This window comes from Enhydra lutris, unplaced genomic scaffold (assembly GCF_002288905.1).
Source record: "Enhydra lutris kenyoni isolate GAN:26980312 unplaced genomic scaffold, ASM228890v2 scaffoldscaffold10, whole genome shotgun sequence".
NCBI lineage: Eukaryota > Metazoa > Chordata > Mammalia > Carnivora > Mustelidae > Enhydra > Enhydra lutris.
In genome coordinates this window covers 6082212-6101608 of record NW_019154094.1, presented here as the reverse complement: position 1 = coordinate 6101608, position 19397 = coordinate 6082212, and the positions used below count along the sequence as shown (strand labels likewise).

Genomic DNA, 19397 nt, shown 5'->3' with positions numbered 1-19397 from the left:
CTAGCGCTGGGCGGGCCGGGACAGGCCGGACAGGCCCCGACGAAGCCCTCTCCATTCCCCTAATATGAGACCCAGTAAGGAGACCTCCCTCGGGGTTTTCGGGATGCTCAGATGAGCGCTCAGGTCAGCCACGGGCACACAGTAAACGCTCAGTGGACGCAGCTATGCGATTCCAACAAAGTCACAGTCCGTGTGAAATGGTTAAATGCCCATCGGCAAATGGAAAAACCCAACACCCTAAATCTGCCACCCAGACATATCCACCCACTACACAGCAGCAGCACCCAGACCCTTCCTTCTCCGTGGTTGACTTTCCATAAAAATGATATCGTACTCTACAGTTCATTTTGAACCTCTTTCAGGAACAGGTTTCAACATCAGTAAGTATTCCTAAGGCTTGTCTTTTAAAAAGGCTGTAGGGAGGGGCGCCTAGGTGGCTCAGAGTGTTAAAGCCTCTGCCTTCGGCTCAGGTCATGATCCCAGGGTCCTGGGATGGAGCCCCACATCGGGCTCTTTCCTTGGTAGGGAGCCTGCTTCCTCCTCTCTCTCTCTTTCTGCCTGCCTCTCTGCCTACTTGTGATCTCTCTCTGTCCAATAAATAAATAAAATCTTTAAAAAAAAATAAAAAGGCTGTAGGGAAACTCGTTTTATGGACTGAATTTATTCGACCCACCTGTATTTGTTGTGCATCTGTATTGTTGTTTTTAATTTTTTGCTGTTTTAAACGGGGACCTAGGCATCTTGGGCACGTTCTTGGTAATTCTCGGAAGGTGCTGTCATAGCGGTCAAGTCCTGGTGCGGGTTCAGGGCTCTGCCCCATCTTCAAGCCCCGCCCCGCCCCGCCCCGCCCCGCCCGGCCCAGTACCGCCACCTCTCCCTCCCTCCGGGTGGCGCGGCAGGCGTCCGCCAGGGGGCGAGCGGGAGCCGCGGGCGGGGCTCGACTACGCATGTGCGCGCCGCTGGAGCACGTGCGGGGGGCGGTGAGGGCGGGAGGGGAAAGGTAGGAGGTGAGAGGTGAAGGGGCGGAGAGCTGCGCGGGCGCCGGGCGGCCGGGAGAGAGAGGGCGGGCACCACGCACCGGACCGCGGGCCGGGAGCGCGCACGCCGCGCCCCGCCCCCGCCGCTGCCGCCGCCGCCGCCGCCACCGCCACCGCCACCGCCGCCGCCGCCCGGGAGCTGCTGCCGCCACAGGTACTGCCGCGCGTGTCCCCACGGCGCCTGTCCCGGGCCCGGGGTTCGGGCCTCCGGCCGCGAGGTCCCGGGAGGTTGGGGGGTGGGGGCCGCCGGGGACTCGGGCGCGCGGGCGTGGGCGCTGTCCAGCAGCCGTGCGGGCCGGGAGACCGCAGCCCAGAGAGGGGGCCGGGCCGCCGCGTCCCCACCCGCATCGGGTTCCCGCCCGCGCCCTCGTGTCCCCACCCAGCTTCTGGCCCCGGGTGACCACTGCCGGTTGAGGGGGTCGCGCCGCGGCGGCCCCTGGCCCGCCGTCCCGGGGAAGCCGCTGCTTCTAGAACCTGCTTCGGAGCTGTCGGGGTTTTCCAGAGTGCGGGGGAGAGCTTGCTGTCCACTCTGCCTCTTTTTGGGGCTGTCTGGTTTTGAGGCAACACGTAGCTGCTTTGCTGGGTTTTGCTTGGTTTCTAGTTTTGCCCAAGCCCAAACTTTGCTCACTCACGTTGCCGGTGTTTACTGTGTTGCCTTGTGTTTATTACCTCGGTATATCACACGGGATTATAATGTCACGGTGGCACGAGTACAGGGAGCCTGGGCCGTTTGAAGTGCAGAAAGTTGCACAGGTGGAAATGCTGTTGCCGGAGGGAGCGGAGGGTCCCCGCAGGGCTCTGGGAGGAGTTCCCCTTCCTTGTGGCTACTTGCTGGCCCACCTTCTATGGTAACAGAGCTGCGGGGTTAAACTCTTTCTGGGGATTTTGTAACAATTCTTGTGAAGAAAACCTAGGAAAGGTTTCCTTAATGATGTTAGTCTTGTATGTGTTTCTTTTATTGGATCAGATCTCTTTTGGAGTTTGGTTATAGGGAGTCTTATTGGTGTGCTGCTGTCTCAGGATATCCTGCTAGGGTCAAGAATGTCTGGGTAGTGTTCCTGAGGGATGCTTAACCGATGAACTACTTCTTTTCCTTTTTTATTCCTTTTCTACGGAGCTATTTTTTTTTTTTAAGATTTTATTTATTTATTTGACACAGAGAGAGAGATCACAAGTAGGCAGAGGGCAGGCAAAGAGAGAGGGGAAAGCAGGGTCCCCGCTGAGCAGAGAGCCCAGTGTGGGGCTCCATCCCAGGACTTCGAGATCATGACCTGAGCGGAAGGCAGAAGCTTAACCCACTGAGCCACCCAGGTGCCCCTATGGTGCTATTTTAAAAAATAATTTTTTGGAGTGTAGTTGTTACACTCCAATGTTACATTATTTCCGGATGACACAGTGATTCAACTGCCTGTACATTATGTTCACCACAAGAGTAGTTACCATCTGACCTGTATTTTTTTTTTTTTTTTAAGATGGCTCCAGGTGAAGCCCTGGTTGGGGGGGGGGTCTTGAACTCTTGACCCTGAGATCAAAACTCCAGCTGATAACAAGAGTCAGCCGCTCAACTGACTCAGCCACCTGGGTCCCTGTAACCTGTACCTTTTTAAGTGTATGTTAATATAGTTTGGGTTTTAGGTTTTTACACATTTGCAGCATTCCCAGTAGGCACATCATGTAAAAAACAAAATATATGTATGTGTATGTGTGTGTGTGTGTGTGTGTGTGTGTGTATATATTCATAGTCATTGTTTGAGTCTCAGATTGAAAGAATTCTCATTGGGGCGCCTGGGTGGCTCAGTGGGTTAAAGCCTCTGCCTTTGGCTCCGGTTGTGATCCCAGGGTCCTGGGTTTGAGCCCCGCATCGGGCTCTCTGCTTAGTGGGGAGCCTGCTTCCTCCTCTCTCTTTCTCTGCCTACTAGTGATCTCTGTCAAATAAATAAATAAAATATTTTAAAAAATTCTCATTTATTGTGAACTAATCTGGTGTTTGAGAGCTCTCTCTTTTCTTTTGCTGTTGTGCAAAAACCACCTCTCCTGAGGTCTTCATGTGCTTTATAATCATTGGTTTGCCTCCCATCCCCATCACCCAGACCAGTTGACTGTTAGGTGGATGTAAAGTCTACTCCTAGTTTATGACTGAACGATGGAGGCAGAAAGATGCTGAATTGCCTGAGGTCATATATGAGCAAGTAAACTGTACAGTTGGGGTGCAAACCATGCTTGTGGGGTTCAGTACTTATGCACGTATTAACGTTTGGCGGCATACTTAGGAATGCTTACTCTCTTAGTTATCTAGCCACACACATGAATGTGTGTGTCCCAAGGAATGACATGTAGGTTTATGTGCTGTTCAATTACTCTCACCGTTGATAGCCATTTGCTGTGGCCAGGGTTAGTTACATTGGCTCCAACAGGTTTATGTCATCACTTCCATTTGAACAGATGAGAAGACCGCTCCTTAGAGTGAAGCTGGGTTTCCAGGGTCAACCAGCTTGTTTAAGTCGTGGATCAGGTCTTCAAACCAGATCTGCCAGACTCCACTGCCTGAGCTACTTCCACTGTAACTTGCTTCCTTCCTGAGTTGGCTGATGAAACAAAGTCCACGTGACTCACCCCCCCCAAGTAGTAATTGAGTAAAAAATATTTATTGAACACCTGTGCTGTCTAGGTGCTAGGTGCTCTAATAATAGCTTATCTCACTTAATCATTATAGTAACCAGGTGAGATACTGTTACACACTCCCCCCCCCCCCCCCCCCCCCCCCCCCCCCCCTTTAGTGATGAGTTTTTACAGATGTTATCTGATGGGTCCTGGGTCACTGCTTGAGTTAGAGGCAGCGCCCAGGTGCAAACCCAGGTTTGCTTGACAACAGAGTCCATGCTTTTATGCTGTTGTTGCGGCAGAGTTCAGTGATGGGGTGAAAGGAAGGAGCTAGCTAGCATCACAGACTCAGGTCAGAGATGTGGAACTCAGCAGGAAGGATAGCAGTTTGGGGGCTGCATTTGACAGCTTCCACTTCAGTGGTCGGGGGCACTGCCCAAGCGTGCTTGTGGGGTTGCTGGGCCATACGTAAGCTTTACCGTGGAGTCCAGAGATGGGGCGTGTGCATGCAACAAGGGCACATGGAGGTCTCAGGGGAAAAAAATCAAACTGATCTTTGTGTTTGTTTTAGCTTTACTTAATTTTTATTAGGTTATTTTATAAGGTACACTGTATATTACAGTAGTACATGTGTATATAAGAATATACATATATTGGGACGTATACTCAAGTTCTTTTTGGGGGGTTTAAATAAAAAAAATTTGGAAACCACTGACTTATTTAACATTTGTATCAAACATGTAAGGTGTTGAGCTAACCATTTGTTCCTGATTAGGAAGTTTAGTGAACTTCATTATAATTTCACATAATCAGGGAGAATAATATTTCGTATTTTTTTAAAACATTTTTAAAAATTTATTTCAGAGACAGATCACCTGCATGAGGTGGGGAGGGGCAAAGGGGGAAGCAGATTCCCCACTGGGCCAGATGTAGGGCTCAATCCCAGGACCCTGATATCATGACCTGAGTGGAAGGCAGATGCTTAACCGACTGAGCCACCCAGGTGCCCCAAGAATGGTATTTCATATTAATAACCAGTTATAAATTACTTTAAAAATTGCAGTCACAATTTTGTGAAAGAGGATCTGGTATTTTAATAGACTTTATGTCTCAGATGTAGTAGCAGTGTTAAGTTTGGAGCTATAGTGACTGATATAACCCTTTAGAAATTAAAATTTTGTTGAACCTCTATTTTAAACTTGTTAATGTCAGTCAGAAATAAGAGAGACTAAAATAATCAGTTAACATAAATGTGGCAGTTGTAATAGTCACATTTGTGCTGTTAACTTTAGAGTATTTGCAAATCTTAGATGATATTTAGATATATTAAAATTCCAAATGTTGATTCCTTATCACTTCTTACAAACGAGATTTGAGTTTCTCAGGTCACTCTGCTGCAGTGATTGGTACATTGTATCAAAATAAGCAATTCCATGGGGGCGCCTGGGTGGCTCAGTGGTTAGGGCCTCTGCCTTCGGCTCGGGTCATGATCTCGGGGTCCTGGGATCGAGTCCCGCATCGGGCTCTCTGCTCGGCGGGGAGCCTGCCTCCTCCTCCTCTCTCTCTCTGCCTACTTGTGATCTGTCTGTCAAATAAATTAAAAAAAAAAAAAATAAGTAATTCCAGAACTCTAACTTAAAAAAATCTTTAAATTATCTTCCAGTTTAGGGCACCTGGGTGGCTCAGTGGGTTAAGCCGCTGCCTTCGGCTCAGGTCATGATCTCGGGGTCCTGGGATAGAGCCCTGCATCGGGCTCTCTGCTCAGCAGGGAGCCTGCTTCCCTCTCTCTCTCTCTGCCTGCCTCTCCGTCTACTTGTGATCTCTCTCTGTTGAATAAATAAATAAAATCTTAAAAAAAAATAAATTATCTTCCAGTTTATTTCACAATTGAATGGATTAGTGTTTGTTCAGGAGTTCGGGTTAAAATAAGAGAAAGGGATTTGAGCAAGAAAATACATTCCCCTCGCTAGACAGGTGAGGCATTATTCATATCAGTGGTTCTCAGACTTTTGTGTGAATTAGAATCACTGTTTTAATCCTACTTCGCTAGAGACCCTGACTCTGTAGGTCAGAGATAGGCCTTAGAATTTGAATTTCAAGCAAGTTCTCAGGCAGCTGCTGTCGGTCTTTGGAACCATACTTTGAGAGCCACGGCTCCGTACAAGCACACCTAAAACCAGAGCACAATGCCAGTGCTGACGTGTTTCACACTGAATCCCATCAGCATCAGTCAGTCGTATATTATAGTTTTGCCAAGTACATAACTGGCTCTTGTTTTTAGACAGTTCCCCTTATTTTTAGATGATGTCGTAATTAAGATTTCATTCTCAGTGATACTGCTGTTTATACTTTTTACTACGTACTATATTTCTAAATTTCTTGAGTTAGGGTTGTTTTTTGTTTTTTTGTTTGTTTTTTTAAAGATTTTATCTATTTATTTGACAGACAGAAACCACAAGTAGGCAGGGAGGCAGGCAGAGAGAGAGAGAGAGTAGGAAGCAGGCTCCCTGCTGAGCAGAGAGCCCTATGCGGGGCTCGATCCCAGGACCCTGAGATCATGACCTGAGCTGAAGGCAGAGGCTTTAGCCCACTGAGCCACCCAGGTGCCCCTGTTTTTGTTTTTTTAAAAGATTTTATTTATTTGACAGACAGAGATCACAAGTAGGCAGAGAGGCAGGCAGAGAGAGAGGGAAGCAGGCTCCCCGCTGAGCAGAGAGTCCGATGTGGGGCTCGATCCCAGGACCCTGGGATCATGACCTGAGCTGAAGGCAGAGGCTTTAACCCACTGAGCCACCCAGGCGCCCCTGTTTTTTTTTTTTTTTTTAATACAAGTTGTCCGTGTTGAAGATCAATTAGTATGCAGGTGTGCACATGCACAAATTTTGTAATCCGGGTGGTGACCACTAGTAGGCTTCACTCTTGCTCATTCTCTTGTTCTCGGTCTTTATAATGGGATCATACTGTTTTGTTTCTGATTCATCCATCTGTATCCATGTTATATGTGAACATCTTTTTCTGTAAAACACTACCCTACAACATTTTTTGTTTTTGTTTTTAACTTAAAAATCTCATTTATTTCTGCGTTTCCCAGTTAACTTGATCCTTTGAGCGGCTTGCTGTGTTTGGCTGTGGGCCCGGGTTACACCTTTCAGAAGACCGCGGTATCGCTCGGAAGGTCTCTGGTCATGGTCCTCTTCAACAGTCTTCGGTGTCCCCCTGCCCTCATGGTCTTCCCCGAGCTGGCCTGCCCGGCCCTTCTTCCCTGCCACCTCACGTGGATGAGATGCCACCCCATCTCCGTGGGTGATTAGGTCCCTTCCGCCAGCCTGAGCCTGGTTGGGTTTGGATGCGCATTCTAATCTGTCATCCCTACAGCAGTGACTGTTGGAAACCCCAAGACCTGCCGTTAGCAAACAACAGAGAATGTTGCATCTCACATTCCCGTCAGGAAAGATAATCTTGAATTCTTCTCCCAAGTGCCATCCGAAGCTCAACTGAGAGAAAGAACATTCATTAGACTGTGCTGGGAGGTGGGGTTTTTTGTTGTTGTTGTCCTGGGATCATGATCTGAGCCAAAGGCAGGCGCTTAACAACTGAGCCACCCAGGTACTCCTCTGTTTGTTCTGTTTTTTTTATAGTAACCATCCAAGTGGGTTTGAGATAGTATCTCATTATAGTTTTGATTTGCATTTCCATAATGGGTGGTGATGTTGAGCATCTTTTCATGTGCTTGTTAGTCATTGGTGTATCTTTGGAGAACTGTTTATTCAAGTCCTTTGCCCGGTTTTACATCAGATTGTTTTTCGTTGTTGTTGTTGAGTTTTAGGAGTTCTCTATGTATGCTGGGTAGTAATCTCTCTCTTTTTTTAAGATTTTATTTGTTTGGCAGACAGAGATCACAAGTAGGCACAGAGAGAGAGGGGAAAGCAGGCTCCCTGCTGAGCAGAGAGCCCAATGTGGGGCTCGATCCCAGGACCCCAGGATCATGACCTGAGCCAAAGGCAGAGGCTTTACCCCACTGAGCCACTCAAGCATCCCTGGATAGTAATCTCTTTATCAGATACTTGATTTGTAAATATTTTCTGTGTACTGCCTTTTTACTCTGTTGATAGTGTCTTTTGATGCACACAATTTAAAATTTTCTATGAAGTCCAATTTTTTTTTCTTTTGTTGCCTGTGTTCTTGGTGTCTTTTTTTTTTTTCTTTAAGATTTTATTTATTTATTTGACAGAGAAACAGTGAAAGAGGGAACACAAGCAGGGGGAGCAGGAGAGGGAGAAGCAGGCTCCCCACCGAGCAGGGAGCCTGATGGGGGTCTCCATCCCAGGACCCTAGGATCATGACCTGAGCTGAAGGCGGATACTTAACGACTGAGCCACCCAGGCAGCCCTGTTCTTGGTGTCTTATCCAAGAAATCATTGCCAAATCCAATGTTATGGAAGCTTTTGCCTTTTTTTTTTTTTTTTTTAAAGTAAGCTCTGCACCCAGTGCATGGCTCGAACTCATGACTCTGCAATCAAGACTTGCATGCCCTGTGTTTTCTTAAAGTTTTTTTGTTTTGTTTTTTTTTTGAAATTTATTTGACAGGCAGAGATCATAGGTAGGCAGAGAGGCAGGCAGAGAGAGAGGAGGGGAAGCAGGCTCCCTGCTGAGCAGAGAGCCAGATGTGGGGCTTGATCCCAGGACTCTGGGACCATGACCCAAGCCTAAGGCAGTGAGTGGCTTTACCACACTGAGCCACCCAGGTGCCCCAACACCGTGTTGTAGCATGTATCAGAATTTCATTCCTTTTTCAGGCCAAATAATATTCTGTTGTATGTGTATCCACATTTCATTTAGCTCTTCATCTGTGCGTGAACACTTGGATTATTTCTACCTTTTGCCTATTGTGAATAATGCTGTTATAAACATGAGTGTACAGATATCTGTTCAAATCCCTACTTTCAGTTCTTCAGCTATACCCCGGGGAGGAATTGCTGGATCATTTGGTAATTCTATGTTTCACTTTTTGAGGAACTGCCAAACTATTTCCTACAGCAGCTGTCCCATTTTATATTCTGTCAGTAATGCACAAGTGTTCCCAGTTGCTCCACATCCTTACCAACACTCATTTCCCATTTTCATTTATTTGTTTTTAATTTTTTAATAAGAGCCATTCAAGTACGTGTGAAGTGGTATCTCATTAAGGCTTTAACTTGCATTTCCTTAATGATTAGTGATGTTGGGCATCTCTTTATGTGCCTCTTGGCCATCTGTATATCTTCTCTAGAGAAATGTCTGTTCAAGTCCTTTGCCCATTTTTGAATAGGGTTATTTGTTTTTCTGCTGCCAAGATATAAAAGTTTTTTATTCTGGGTATTAATTCCTTATTAGATGTGATTTGCAAATACTTTTTCCCATTCTGTGGGTTGTCTTTTCACTCTGTTGAAAGTTTCCTTTGTTGCACAAAAATTATTCATTGTTTGAGGTCTGGTTTGTCTTTTTTTTTTTTTTTTTTTCTTTTTTGCCTGTGTTTTTGGTGTCATATGCAAGAAATCCTTTTTAAATCCAATATCATGATGCTTTTTCTCTACTTTCTTTTAAGAGTTTTATAGTTTTAGGGGCACCTGGGTGGCTCAGTTTGTTAAGCATCTGCTTTTGGCTCAGGTCATGATTCTGGGGTCATGGGATTGAGCCCTGCATGGGGCTCACTGCTCAGCGGGAAGTTTGCTTCTCCCTCTCCTCTCCTTGCTCTGCATTCTCTCTTGTTTTTTCTCTCTCTCAAATACATAAAATAAAATAAAAAAGAGTTTTGTAGTTTTAGCTCTTTGTTTAGGCCTTTGATGCATTTCGAATTTATGTATGTGATCTAAGGGTTCAATTTAACTGTTTTGTATAGTGGCTATTCAGTGTTCCCAGCACCATTTGTTGAGAAGATTGTGTCAAGGAGAAGGGCTCCAGGAGAACCTCATCTTTGGTCTCTTCTTTGCAGTTCTTTCCCTCACAAACAGTGCTTTTGCAGATCTATGTTGGGAATGGAACCATTTTCATGCGGCATTTGTATGAAAAGCTCTCGAAACCATAATAAAAAAGAGATTCATCACACCCCCACTTTGGGGTAAGCTATTAAGAATGATGGTGCTCTCCAGCAGGCCACACATTTGTCAGGAAACCAGGCAAGGGGCCTCCATCCTGTGTGGATGTGGATGTGGCTGCCCATGTGTAGCTGGGAGCAGGTGGCTGGTCCCAGCACCTGCCAGGACCGAGACTGAGGTACCTTCTGCCTGGGCCAGAGGTCTTATGAAATGACAGGGCTGCCCCACTGGGCTCTTGAGTTGTTTCTACCTTTATTTTATTTTATTTTTAAAGATTTATTTATTTTAGAGAGATAGAGAGAAGGCAACTGGGGGTGAGACAGAGGGAGGGAGAGAGAGAATCTCAAGCAGACTGCCCGCTGAGCACAGAGCCTGCTGTGGGGCTCGATCTCACAACCCTGAGAACATGACTTGAGCTGAAATCAACAATTGGACACTTAACTGACTGAGCCACCCAGATACCCCTGTTTCTAGCTTTAAAACAATTTCTTTTCCCATATTCTTAGCAAGGGTCAGTTCAGTCTCTTTGTTAGTCATTCCTGACCAGTTCAAGAGGGAATAAGAATGTAGGTAGCTGGCATTGTGGAAGAAAATCTTTAATGTATTTGTTTATGTCCAGTCGTGAAGAGGGGCAGCATCATGTACTTGGTTGCTTGTGATGACCGTCACAACCAGTTAATACAATTTTGTCTTCTCTTCAATCTGGGTGTTGCTGTGCCATCTCAATGATTTTTTTTTTTAAGGTTTTATTTATTTATTTGACAGAAACAGCGCATGTGTGAGAGAGAGCACGAGCAGGGGGAGCTGCAGGTAGAGGGAGAAGCAGGCTCCCCACAGAGCAGGGACCCTGACTGGGTTGTGATGGGGGCAGGGGGTTGGGGTGTGTGTGGGGAGGGCTCAATTCTAGGACTCTCAGGTTATGACCCGAGTGGAAGGCAGATGCCTTCGACTTAACTGACTGAGCCACCCAGGCGCCCCCAATGATTATTCTAAATGTGGCAGTAATCATTCTCTTGAATATATGTATTTTCACGCTTCACGTTCTCTGAAATCAGCTTTCATTCATGAACTGAAACTTCTTTCTCTTTTCAGTACTTTTAACTTACTCTGCTGAGCATTCTTCTGGCTTATTTGGCTAATTTTGATGCTTACAGAAGCAGAATTTCCTGTCCTAATCATTGGTCTACTTTACAAATCAACTTTCAGGAAAATCTTCTTTTCCCCAAGGATGAACTGTTTGCACCAGTGGACTAGTTTAACACAGTGAACAGACCTGCAGTGACTTTCCGCTCGGCACCAGGTGAGGTGCTGGGTGCTTTAGGGAACACAAAAGTGATTCAGCAGTGACCTTCTTCCCGAAGAAACCACAATCAATCAGAGGAGGCTGAAAGAGAATGAACGCAGGCATGATGGAAACACACAGTTACGGAAGCTCAGAGACGGAGCCGCTGCTTCCACAGGGAAGCGTTCATTATTAATTTCAGCTTTTCGCTGCAGTAATAGATTCACATGGCAGAAAATTTAAAAGGAACAACCGTATACATGGGAAAGCTTCCCTTCCATTTTGCCCCTGGCTACTGCACATCCTCTCCCTAGAGGCAGCCCGTGTTATCGCTAGTATCTGTTCAGGGGTGTTCTTTGCATGATACAGACAAACGCACAGAGAGCTCTTTTCTTTTACATGAAAGTAGCACACTATGTCCCTCGCGTTTTTGTCTCTTTGTGATAATTTGTTGTCAATACATAAGAGTTTTCTCATTGTCTTTCACAACTGGATAATAGTCCACAGTCAGGATGTGCTTTTCTTTAGCCAGAGCTCTCCTGACGGACATACAAGGTGTTATAAATTTTGCTAGTTTAGAAACACTGAGTTACCTTCTATATATAGCATCCTTTGATGCATGGCCAAGTACATCTGCCTGGTCACTTAACCAGGAGCAGCATTGCCGCATTAGTGAGGACATGCTTTTGTAAAATTGTTAGCTCTTACCCGATCAGCCTCCGTTAGAGGCTTGGTGCCCGTGTGCTCCTTAGCTGTGTGTGGCTGTGCCTGTTTCCCCACACCTCACCAGCACCGGGAGAGCGCACGGTTTGGTATTTCCCTGTTTGATAGGTGAAAAAATTGTTTCTTTGTGTATATTTTTTCTTCCAAAACTTAGTTTACCCTATAGAAAAGTTAAAAGAGTAATAATAGAGTGAACATTCATATCGGGGTAGTTTTTTTTTTTTATTTATTTTTTTATTTTTTAAAGGTTTTATTTATTTATTTGACAGAGATCACAAGTAGGCAGAGAGGCAGGCAGAGAGAGAGGAAGGGAAACAGGCTCCCTGCTGAGCAGAGAGCCCGATGTGGGACTCGATCCCAGGACCTTGGGATCATGACCTGAGCCGATGGCAGAGGCTTTAACCCACTGAGCCACCCAGGCGCCCAATATCGGGGTAGTTTTAATTTGTAGCTCTCCCATTACTCTAAGATTGAAGGACCATTTCCATTTCCTTTTGCCCATTTTTCCTTTGGGCTTTGGTGTTTTTAACATTGATTTTGTAAATAATCGTTCATTTATGAAGGAACTTAGCACTTTGTTGGTGATAAAAATTGTGGTTATATTTTTCCAGATTGTTATTTCTCTTTTTATTTAGGATGGTTTTGTCATGAAAAAAAAAATTAGTTCTTTATTGGGTCATATTCATTGGACTTTTAAGGCTTCTGGGTTCTTTGTCATACCTAGAAAGAGCTTCCCTATTAGAAGAGTATGAAAAATTACCCTGTGGTTTCTTAAAGTACTTTTTAAATTTCATTATTTACCTTTATATCTGTTATCCTTTTGGAATTTGAGAAGTGTGGCTCCAACTTAATTTTTTCCCAAATGGTCACCCATTTGTTGCAACACCTTGTAATGAGTAATCCATCTTTCCTCCCACTTGTTCAAATGTCCTTTACTGTATGTGATATACTTTGTCACATGTTGTATGAATTTGGGTCTATTTGTGGACTTTCTGTTCTACACGTTAATCTATGTGTTTATGTTTGGGTACACATTGTTTTAATTACTCTGGCTCTAGAGCATGTTTTGATATTTGGTAAAGTTAATTATCATTCATTGCCTTTAATTTTCAGAACTTTCCTGGCTATGTTTGTTTTTCTGTATGAACCTTAAGATAAATCTGTTTAAAAAAAAAAATCCTTTTTGTTTTTCTTGGCACTGTGTTACATTTTTAGGTTAATGTAGGATGAGTGATATTTAGGTGATGAGTCTTCCCCACTAAGACTGTATGCATTTCTCTTTGAGTCTTCTTTCATGTCCATCTGAGTTTGAGAGATTTCTTGGCATTTCTTGTTAAGTTTATTCCCAGAGCTTTTTTGTTTTTAGTGTTGTCAAAGCATTTTATCTTCTACCTTCTTGTTGATGATGTATGTGAAGGCATGGATTTCTGTATGTTAATTTTCACTACCTGCCAGTAGTGAAAGGTAAAGGTTTTCAGCTGATTCTCTAAGTATATTAGAATATACTCTGCAAATAACGATCATTTTACTCTTTTCTAGTTGCGTGCCTGTGTTTTCTTCCCATCGCCTAATTGTGATCACTGGCACCTCCACAGCAGTAATAAATGGTGGTGATGAAGTGCACAGGCTTGTTTGGTCTTTGAATCTGATGGGAATTACTCTAATGAGTTCCCAATGGGGTTGATTTTGGCTTTGGGGTTGAGAAGGATATAAATAGTTGAAGTCTGTGTCTGTCTATCATCTATCTATATGTAAGTATAATATAAATGGCAGGGTTTCCTTCTTTTCTTATGGCTCAATAGTATTCCATTGTAAATATACACTACATCATCCTTATCCATTTACCTGTTCACAAACAATTAGGTTGTTTCCATAACTTGGCTGTTGTGAATAATGCTGCGCTGATGGGGATGGAGATAGCTATTCATGATAATGATTTTGTTTGCTTTGGATATATACCCAGAAGTAGGATTGTTAGATTATAGGTTTAGTTTGTTTTTTAATTTTTTGAGGAATATTCATATTGTTTTCTGTAATGATTGTACCAGTTTACTACCAGCAATGTACAAGCATTCCCTTTTCTCCACATCTTTCCCAACACATGTTTTCTGTTGTCTTTTTACTTATTTATTTTTTTAAAAGTAGGCTTCACACCCAGCCTGGAGCCCAATATGGGGCCCGAGCTCAGAACCTTATCAGTCAGATGCTTCATTGACTGAGCCCCCCGGGCGCCTCATCTGTTGTCTATTTATTTAGTTATTTATTTGGGGGTGGGCAGAGAGAAAATCTTAAGCAGGCTCCACATCCAGCCTGAGCCTGATGCATGGCTGGATCTCACAACCCTGAGATCATGACCTGAGCTGAAATCAAGAGTTGAGGATGCTTAACCGACTGAACCACGGAGGAGTCTTTTTAAACAAAAGCCATCCTAACAGGTGTGAGGTAGTTTTGATCTGCACTTCCCTGATGATTAGGGGTGTTGAGTACCTTTCCATGTATCTGTTAACCATTTTTATGTCTTATTTGTAGCTATTAACAAATTATTGTTGCTGTAGTTATTTTTAGTAATTTTGTCTTTTAACCATTATGTTGGAGTTAAGTGATTAACACACTACCATATTAGAGTATTAGAGTGTTCTGAATGACTGTATACTTGCCTTTACCCAGTGTATATTTTTGTGTTACTAATTGTTGTCCTTTCATGTCAGCTTGAAGAACTCCTTTCAGCATTTCTTGTAAAGCAGGTCTAGTGGTCATGAACTCTGGGCTTTTGTCTGTCTGAAAAAGTCTTTATCGCTCCTTCATTTCTGAAGGACAGCACAGCTTGCGAAAGTATTCTTGCTTGGCAGTTTTTTCTTGCAACACTTTGTAGGATTTTTTGCTTTGTAAGTTTTTATTTGAATCACGTGGTGCTCATCACAACCAGTGTGCTTCTCAGTCCGCATCACCTGTTTCACCCCTCCCCCCCACCCTTTCCCCTCTGGTCACCATCAGTTTGTTCTCCATAGTTAGAGTCTGTCTCTCTCTCTCTTTTTTTACCCTTTGCTCCTTTGTTTTGTTTCTTAAATTCCACATATGAGTGAAATTATATGGTATTTGTCTTTCTTTGACTTGTTTCACTCAGTATTATACTCTCTAGCTTCATCTGTGTTACTGCAAATGGCAAGATTTTGCTCTTTTTTGTGACTGAATACTTTTCCATTGCATGCATATACCACAGCTTCTTTCTCCATTCATTCATCTATTGACAGACACTTGGGCTGCTTCCATATCTTGGCTATAGCAAATAATGCTGCTATAAAAATAGGGATGCATGTATCCCTTTGAATTAGTGTTTTTGTATTTTTTGGGTAAATACCTAGTGTGATTGCTAGATACTGGGTAGTTCTGTTTTTCATTTTTTGAGGAATCTCCAGTGGTCTGAGGAACCACTCTTTTCCACAGTGACTATACCAGTTTGCATTCCCACCAACAGTACCTGAGCGTTCCTCCTTCTCCACATCCTCATCAGCACCTGTTTTTTCTTGTGTTTTTGGTTTTAGCCATTCTTACAGGTATGAGTTGATATCTTATTTTGGTTTTGATCTGCATTTCCCTGATGATGAGTGATGTTAAGCATCATTTCATGTCTGTTGGCCATCTGGATGCCTTCTTCAGAGAAGTGTCTGTTCATGTCTCTTGCCTATTTGTAAATTGGATTATTTGGTTTTTGGGTGTTGAGTTTTAAAAGTTGTTAATATATTTTGAATACTAACCTTTTAAAGGATATGTCATTTACAGATATCTTCTCCCAGTCCGTAGGTTGCCATTTAGTTTTGTTGATTGTTTCCTTCACTGTGCAGAAGCTTTTTATCTTGATGTTGTCCCAAAAGTGTATAGTTTTGCTTTTGTTTCTCTTACCTCAGGGGACAGACCGATCTAGAAAAAAGTTGCTAGAGCTGATGTCAGAGAAATTTTACTGCCTGTGCCCTTTTCTAGGATTTTTATGGTTTTAGGTCTCACATTTAGGTCTTTAAACAGTTTTTAATTTATTTTTTTGTATGGTGTAAGAAAGTGGTCTGGTTTTCCCAACAGCATTTGTTGAAGAGGGTGTCCTTTTTCCCACTGAATAGTCTTTCCTGCTTTGTCAAAGATTAATTGACTATATAATTGTGGGTTTCTTTCTGGCTTCTGTATTCTGTTCCATTGATGTATGTGTCTATTTTTGTGCCAGTACCATACTGTTTTGATTATTACAGGTTTGTAATATGACTTGAAGTCTGGAATTGTGATGTCAACAGCTTTGCTTTTCAAGATTACTTTGGCTATTTGGGGTCTTTTGTATTTCCACACAAATTTTAGGATTATTTGTTCTAGCCCTGTGAAAAATGCATTGGTATTTTTTTTCAAAGATTTTATTTATTTATTAGAGAGAGAGAGCATGAGAGGGGAGAAGGTGAGAGGGGGAAGCAGAATCCCCATGGAGCTGGGAGCCAGATGTGGGACTCGATCCTGGGACTCCGGGATCACAACCTGAGCGGAAGGCAGTGGCTTAACCAGCTGAGCCACCCAGGCACCCTACTATTGGTATTTTGATAGGGATTGCATTAAATGTATAGATTGCTTTGGATAATTTAGACATTTTAACAATATTTATTCTTCCAATCCTTGAACATGGAATGTTTTTTTCATTTATTTGTGTCATCTTTGATTTCTTTCTTACAGGTCTTTGCCTTTTTGATTATATTTAATACTAGGTGTCTGATTTGGGTGCAGTTGTAAATGGGATTTTTTTCTTAATTTTTCTTTTTGCTGATTTATTATCGATGTACAGAAATGCAACAGATTAGGGTGCGTGGGGACTCAGTTAAGCATCTGGCTCAGGTCATGATCTCAGAGTCATGGGATCGAGCCCAACATGAGGCTCCCTGCTCAGTGGGGAGTTTGCTTCTTCCTCTCTCTCTGCTCCTCCTTGATGCTCATGCATGCACTCTTTCTCTCAAATAAATAATCTTTTAAAAAATATAACAGATTTCTGTACATTGAATTTGTGTCCTGCAACTTTACTGAATTCATTTATCAGTTCTAGCAGTTTTCGGGTGTAGGTTTTTGGGTTTTCTGTATGTAAGTATCATGTCATCTGCAAGTAGTGGAAGTTTGACTTTGCTGATTTGGATTATTTCTTTTTGTTGTCTGCTTGCTGTAACTAGGACTTTCAGTACTATGTTGAATAAAAGTGGTGACAGTGGATGTTCTTGTGTTTTTCCGGACCTTAGGGGAAAGGCTCTCAGTTATTCCCCACTGAAGATGACATTAGCTGTGGGTTTTTCACATATGGCCTTTATTATGTTGAAGTATGTTCCCTCTAAACGTACTTTCTTGAGGTTTTTTTTTTTTTTTTTTTTTTTTTTTTTGAGGGTTTTTATCTTGAGTGGATGTTGTACTTTGTCAGATTCTTTTTCTGGATCTACTGAAATGATCATATGGATTTTATCCTTTCTCTTATTGATGTGATGTATTACATTGATTGATTTGAGAATATCAAGTCACCCTTGCAACCCAGGAATAAATCCCACTTAATCGTGGTGAATGATTTTTTTTTTTTAAATATTTTATTTATTTATTTGACAGAGAGAGATCACAAGTAGGCAGAGAAGCAGGCGGGGGGTGGGGGGGGGAAGCAGGCTCCTCGCTGAGCAGAGAGCCCAATGCGGGGCTCAATCCCAGGACCCTGAGATCATGACCTGAGCCGAAGGCAGAGGCTTAACCCACTGAGCCACTCAGGCACCCCTGATTTTTTTAAAATGTATTGTTGAATTCGGTTTGCTAGTATATTGTTGAGAATTTTTGTATCTGTGTTCCTCAGGGATATCGGCTTGTAGTTTTTTTTTTTTGTGGTGTCTTTATCTGGTTTTGGTAACAGTGTAATGCTGGCCTCTTAGAATAAGTTTGGAAGTTTTACTTCCTCTTTTTTTTATAATAGTTTGAGAAGAATGGGTATTAACTCTTCTTGGTAGAATTCTCCTGTGAACCCATCTGGTCCCAGACTTTACTTTCTTTGGAGTTTTTTTTTTTTTTATTACTAATTCAGTTTCTTTGCAGGTAATTGGTCTGTTCAGATTTTCTGTTTCTTCCTGTTTCAGTTTTGGTGGGTTATATGTTTCTAATCATCCGTTTTTTCTAGGTTGCCCAATTTGTTGGCATGTAATTTTCCACAATCTCTTTTATGTGGTGTTTGTTTTTATTTCTTCTCTCTCATTTGTGATTTTATTTATTTGGGTCCTTTCTCTTTTTGTCTTGATAAGTCTGGCTAGAGAGTTATCAATTTTATTGTTTTTTCCCCCCCAAAGAACCAGCTCCTGGTTTCATTGAGTTGTTTTTTTTTTCCTTTTAGTTTCTATATCATTTATTTCTGCTCTCATCTTTTTTTTTTTTTAAAGATTTTATTTATTTATTTGACAGAGAGAGATCACAAGTAGACAGAGAGGCAGGCAGAGAGAGAGAGAGAGAGAGGGAAGCAGGCTCCCTGCTGAGCAGAGAGCCCGACGCGGGACTCGATCCCAGGACCCTGAGATCATGACCTGAGCCGAAGGCAGCGGCTTAACCCACTGAGCCACCCAGGCACCCCTCTGCTCTCATCTTTATTGTATCCTTTCTTCTTCTGGTTTTAGGTTTTGTTTGTTCTTTTTCTAGCTCTTTTAGGTGTAAGGTTAGGTTGTTTGAGATTTTTCTTGCTTTTTGAGCAAGTAGGCCTGTATTGCTATAAACTGCCCTCTTAGAACTGCTTTCACTGTATCCCAAAGGATTTGAACCATTGTGTTTTCATTTTCATTTGTTTCCATGTTCTTTTTCATTTCTTCTTTTATTTCTCAGTTTACTCACTCATTGCTTAGTAGCATATTATTTAACCATCATGTGTTTGTGTTCTTTCCAGATGTTTTATTGTGATTGACTTCTAGTTTCATAGTGTTGTGATCAGGAAAGATGCATGGTATAATTTTGATCTTTTTGTTGAGGCTTGTTTTGTGGCTTAATACGTGATCTCTTTTGGAGAATGTTCATGTGCACTTTGAAAAGAATGTGTATTCTACTCTTTTAGGATGGAATGCTCTGAATATATCTGTTAAATCCATCTGGTCCGGTGTGTCATCCAAAGCCCTTGTTTCCTTGTTGATTTTCTTTCCTTTTTCTTTTTCTTTCTTTCTTTCTTTTTTTTTTCTTAAAGATTATTTATTTATTAGAGAGAGAGAGAGCACATGCACAAGTCGGGGAGCAACAGGCAAAGGGAGAAGCAGATTCCCTGCTGAGCAGGGAGCCTGATGCAGGACTCTGTCATGACGTAGGATCATGACCTGACCCCAAGGCAGTTGCTTAACCAACTGAGCCACCCAGCATCTCTTCTTACTGATTTTCTGCTTAGGTGCTCTATTAATGTAAGTGAGGTGTTAAAGTCCCCCAGTATTACTATATTATTATTACTATTTTTAAATTTTATTTATTTGACAGAGAGGCAGCGAGAGACAGAATACAAGCTGGGTAGTGGGAGAGAGAGAAGCAGGCTTCCCGCTGAGGAGGCAGCCTGATGCAGGGTTTGATCCCAGGAGCCTGGGATCATGACCTGAGCCAAAGGCAGAGGTTCAACAACTGAGCCACCCAGGCTCCGCCTATTACTGTATTATTATCAATTAGTTTTTTTTTTTA

General features: G+C 42.9%; 1 protein-coding gene across 3 annotated transcripts in view; it reads left to right on the top strand.

Annotated features, from left to right (window-relative positions):
- The first annotated feature begins 1128 nt into the window (after positions 1-1128).
- Positions 1129-19397, top strand: part of LOC111143824 (SREBF chaperone) — a 67961-nt gene continuing 49692 nt past the window's right edge. For 2 of the 3 annotated variants that reach the window (XM_022497744.1, XM_022497747.1), the window contains exon 1: positions 1129-1191. The gene's annotated coding sequence lies outside the window, so the exon portion shown is untranslated. Of the gene's footprint in view, positions 1192-10929; positions 11013-19397 lie in introns of those variants that run through there. The other variant, XM_022497745.1, reaches the window with a different exon arrangement.